We start from the raw sequence: 5,791 nt of genomic DNA, 5'->3' as shown, positions 1-5,791 counted from the left end.
AGATCTGAAACCACAGAATTCCTAGAAGAATACATTGGTGGTAAGTTCCTTGACATAGGTCTTGGCGATAATTTTCTGAATTCGACACCAAAAGCAAAAGCAACAAAAGCAAAAGTAAATAAGCTGGACTACATTATCCTCGAAAGCATGCACACAGCAGAGGAAACCACACACACACAGAGAAAAACCTGGATGGACTAACATGACACTGTTAGCAGTGACTAGCTGGCACTTACAGATACTGGTGTATGAATGTGTACTTCCCAATTTCATTTCTTTCTTTTTTTTTTTTTTTTTGCATTCAACCTGTAAACTCCTGCTAGAAAAAAAAATTCTTTTCAAAGGGAAAGAAAAAGAGGTAATGGTGTGGACATGGGAATGGAGAGCTAGCGTGCCCACATCTCAGACTCCACCGTACAGGACAGTGGACAAGTGAGCAGCACTGTACAGGACGACGGAGGAACCCATCTCCTTGAGCGAGAACCAGGCCTGCAAGGCCCAGAGGTGGAGGGAATGTTTTTTACAGAACTGACCACACTTGCCTCTGTGACTCTGTTATTCCTGGCATGTTTCTATTAAAGCCCCTATCACACTTTGGTGCAAATATCTGTTTATATGACTATCAAAACATATTAGATTACACACTTCAAAAACAAAAAAGTTCATGCTGTCCTTTTAGTCAGAATTCAAATATTCATATTTAATTGCTCTTCTTATTGGTAAAAGGCTTTATTTCATAATTCTACTTAAAAAAGCATAAGCTTTCTGAATTAAACACAGTTAGTAGCAACAATATCACCCTTCCCCAAAATGGAAACAGACCATTTAAATTAAAACTTTAGTTAAAGAGCAGAAAAGGATCATTAAAATAATCTCTTCTATCCTACTATCATTATAAAACTATATCTATGCTGTTCTGGAGAAGAGACTTCTAAACAAACAAGTTATCAACTTTTTTCAACAACTATAACAATATTTGCCAACTCACATTGTCAAGACATACTTATTCAATATTAAACTTAAAATTACATCTGAAAAAAAATAATTCCAATTCTTAAGGGAGAAGAATAATACTATTAGAAGAAAAATGTTCTGTACTGGAATTACTGTACTAAAAACTCATATCCTAATTATAAAAAATTACTTGCTAGATCTAATTTGTAGTTTATAGGTTGAAAAAAAACCCTGTTCTGACAAATGACTGAAAACCTTTCAAAGTCCCATTGCTAGGCTACATCAATAAGTCGGGTCCATCAGGAAATGCAGAGACAGAACTCTACCTGCCAGGTGCTCACAGTATGGCTCATTAGAGCACGACTGTGTTTAATGTTTAATTTCAAATAATGTGAAAGGTTTGCCTGAAGACCTGAGGCACTCAGGGACTCTTTTGGATGTCATCACAAAAGGAGAGATGACAGCCACTATGCGTGTGTTCCTGTTAGCTTCTGAAAATGTGAATGAAAATAATTAAAGGTGACAAGAAAAAAAAATCTTTCATGGCTCTCATTTTCCATGAAATAATTATTTTAGTTCCCTTTTATTGACAGAACTCAGTTACCGTATATACTAAAAAAAAAGTTTCAGCCATTAAAATGTCACACAGCTAAGAAATATAACTGACTAATGACCGATTTCCATAAATCACTGCCCCAATCGTGGTCAGATCAGTTAAAAAGGCTGGTATTATCTTAATGTACTAATTATTTTCTTTTTTAAGTTCTTATTTTTCATAATCTCTACGCCCCAACTGCGGGGCTTGAACTCATGACCCCGAGATCAAGAGTTACACACTCTTCCGGCTGAGCCAGCCAGGTGCCCCACTATTCTTTAATACAGACAAAATTTGTCTCTTGAGCCACTTTTCAAATTCTGCAATTTTCCATCACCCATTAAGTACGGCTGCTGGCAGACTAGACCTTTTTTTTCCCTGAGGATTGGCTTACAGAAAACCATAAGAAACAGTGATTATTAAAATTCTAGGATAAATATTGGGGCACCTGGGTGGCTCGGGTCAGTTACACATCTGCCTTCCGCTCAGGTCATGACTCCAGGGTCCTGGGACGGAGCCCTGCATCGGGCTCCCTGATGAGGGGGGGGGGGCCTGCTTCTCCCTTCTCCCTCTGCCTCTGCCCCTCCCCTTCCTTGCTCATGCTCTCTCTCAAATAAATAAAATCTTAAAAAAAAATAAAATTCTAAGATAAACACGAAAACGACAAAATGTAAATATAAAAGCAATTATGGCTGAAGGGACCTAGACATCTACGACCACCCTCTCATTTTAAAGAGGGAGAAATAAAGCAAGGTCAAGCTGTATGCCCAAGGAGACGGCAGGTTAGTGGCTGGTCTCCAGACAGTACTGCAAGCCTCCCTGCTTTCAAAGGCAGTTATACCCAAATCCCATCAGCATTTAGGAGCAAGTGTGCAAGCCCATCATCCATTTATTATCACTTCGTTCTTCAAATGATCACTTACTAAGAGCACGCAGAATCTTGGGAATTTCAGAGCTGGAGTGGGGAGCCATTTATGGCCCCTCATTTTACAGATGAGCAAACGAACGTCCAAAGAGCGATTACTGCTCCGTTCCTTACTCCACAAACATTTACTGCACTCCTACAATAAGCCAGGTCTTAGAGATGCAAAGATACACAGGCTAGGATCCCAGGTCTTCCTCTTCACTACAGAGAACACACTGATGGTCACCAGAGGGGAGGTGGGGGGGGGTGACGATGGGGACCAGGTGATGGGGATGAAGAGCACATTCACCGTGATGAGCACCGAGTCATGTACAGAATTCCTAAATTCCGATATTGTACACCTGAAACTAATAGAGTATGTTAACTATACTGAAATTAAAATTGAAAAAAAAATTCCAGTTCTTAAGGAGCTCCTGTGGGACAAAGAGAAAACATAAAGGTAATAGAACATGATGTTATTTTAAGAGAGGTCTTTGCTAGTAGACTGGGCCAGCAAGGAGGAATGAATCAGCCCTGATTGTTTGCACATGACGCTGGACACCACGCGGGAGCACATAGCTACTGACACCATTTACTGCTTGACTACAAGGTTTTATAGTAAAACAGATGAAAAAAGTTCCACTTTCACCAAAAGCTGCAGGAAACTATCTCTTTCTAGACTGTCAGGCACAGCAGCTGGCATTTCACACATATTACTTAATTCTGAAGATGACTCAGAATACGATATTACCCCCATTTTTTCAAAGGAAGCCAATGAAAACAAACTTGTCCACGTGAAGATGAGAGGCCAGAGTCATAATTTGAACCCAGGTTTGTCCGGCTCCAAACATCAGATTCCTTTCTTTTTGTTGTAACACTCTCAGCACAGGATTTTCTTTAAGTGTCTAAATCACCTCCACGTGGTTTCTCAAGTCTCCGTAAGCAATACATCCTGCAACAAATAATTCTAGTCTTCAAGATTATTACTTCCTAGAATCAGAAATCATTGTTTAAAAAGCTTAAGGAAAGACGAGAAAAGATTCTTCCTATACCTGAATAATGTGTCCTCCTCTCTTTAAGAAACTTACTCATAAAAACTGAAATATTGATATGGATTTCGGCTTTCATCTTTTCCCTTTTCTATGCTTAGATCACATCGTAGGTGCTCCATAAATGGCATTTTTCTTCAAGATACTGAGAGGACTGACTCTGAGATCTTCTGAAGCACTTGGAGTCTGAAGAAGTACATTTTCTTTCGTCGTTTCTATTCCCGTCCAGAACATCTTATCTTTCCGAAGGCTGAACACCGCCCCGCTCTCCGGAGCTAAGGAAGCACTGAGGATGCAAATGAGCCCCGGCAGCCAGAGAAGTCTGCCGCCTGGCATTCTACAACCAACACCTGCCCGCACAGCCTGTCAAATGCTGCCGGACGAGAGTGGGGAGGAAGACGGGGGCCAGGGGCAGAAGATCGGGTCTCAACCCCTAGTATTAACCCTAAAGAAGCTCCACTCTTGCCTGGGAATGAAGGAACAACGTGGGCAGCCCAGCCAAAAGCACGAAAGGAGAGCCCTGCTAGGTGACAATGGCCTTTGTTACTGAGAAAGTTGTATCGGCGTGTACACCGTGTCACCCACAGTTCCAGTGATGCAGGTCATCGGACAAAACCCCAAGCGGCCTCTCGGAATTTAAATGAACGCAGCTGGGCATTCAAACTGAAACCTCGCTCAAGCCCCCAGGAGGAAAAGTAATCACTGCCCTCCGCACCAAGGTTTTCCGCGCAAGCCGCAGTTGCGGCACCGGCGCAAAGCTGCCCCGCGACCGCCGCCCGCCCCGCGATCCCCGCCCCGCGCCCTGCGACCCCCGCGTGCCCCCCTGCAGCCCCGCGATCCCTGCCCCGCGCCCCCTGACCCTTCTGCGTCCCCCGGTCCTCTCGTAATCCCCGGACCCCCGCCGCCCGGTGCCCCCTGACAGGTCTGCGCACCCCGCGGCCACCCCGCGATCCCCGCCCAGAGCCCTGCGCCCCCTGACCCTTCTGCGCCCCCGTAATTCCCGGACCCCCGCCGCCCCGTGCCCCTCGGCCGCCCGGCGATGCTCACCCCGCCGCCCCGCGCCCCCTGACCGGTCTGCTCCCCACCCCCCGGCCGCCCCGCGCCCCCAGGACCCCCGCCGCCCGGTGCCCCCTGACAGGTCTGCGCACCCCCCCTCGGCCGCCCCGCGATCCGCGCCCCGCGCCCTGCTCCCCCTGACCTTTCTGCGCTCCCCGGCCGCCCCACAGCCCCCGCCCGGCGTCCTGCACCCCCCGGACTCCCGCCGCCCCGCGACCCCCGCCCCGTGCTCCGAGGGCGAACGCAGGGGCTGCCCTCCCGCGCCCAGGCTCACCTCCAGGCGCGCCGCCCCGCGCGCCGGCCGGGCCCCAGCGCCCCGCGACCAGCTGAAAGAGGAGGAGGAGGCGGAGCGGGCGGGACCCGAGGCCGACGACCGCGGGCCGGGACCCCCACGCAGACATCGCCCGGCCCCGCGCGGGAACGCAGGCGGCCGCCTCGCGACGGCCGCGCGGGAAAGGAACGTGGGCTCCAGAGGGATGGAGCCGGGAGGTGGGTGGGAGCCAAGGGGTAACGGAGGCTGCTGCCGAGGGGCTGCTCCGCTCCTCAGTCCGGGGCCGCCGCCGCCACCTCAGCTCGAAGGATTCCCGCGGGCTCGCGGCGCGTGAGGAGGCTCGCGCGCCTGGCCCCGCCCCTTCCCTTGGGCCCGCCCCCTGCCCGTAGCCCCGCCTCCGTCCCGCCTTTGGCCTCTCTGCTTAGAAGCCAGCTTAGAGCTAGAGCTCCGCCTTTTCCGCGCCTGGCCCCGCCCCCGTTGGCCCCTCCCCCGAACTGGCGGGACCCGGGGACCCAACGCCAGTGACCGCAGCAGGGCGTTCAATCCCGGTAAGCGAAAAGCCGGGCCCAGCGCCCTGGCCGGTCCCTCATCTGGCCTCCGGCGACCTGGGCAGGCCCCCAACTACCTGTGATCACCATCGCTAATTAACGTCTGTGCTGTGTGCAGCACCGCGGGAAGCAGACGGACAGTCTGCGGGCAGGAGGAAGTTATTCCGCTCACCAGAACTGCCCGCGGAACTAGGGCGCGGCTGGAGCGCGAGGACGAAGGGGGGCTCGCCCCCTGCCCGCTCCCTCTTCCCTGAAGCCAGGCGGGGGGCCCGGGGGGCCCAGTCCGGACCCTCCTTCAGGCGCCCGCAGAAATGACCAGCAGCTGTCTCAGCAGAGGCCGTGGCCCCCCCCCCGTGTGCCCAGCCGTGAGCGTCTGTAACCAGTGCCCCCCCACCCCGTGTGCCCAGCCGTGAG

This window comes from Ursus maritimus, unplaced genomic scaffold, assembly GCF_017311325.1.
Source record: "Ursus maritimus isolate PB19 unplaced genomic scaffold, ASM1731132v1 scaffold_27, whole genome shotgun sequence".
In the NCBI taxonomy this organism is placed as follows: Eukaryota; Metazoa; Chordata; class Mammalia; order Carnivora; family Ursidae; genus Ursus; species Ursus maritimus.
Note: the sequence above shows the minus strand (reverse complement) of the source record.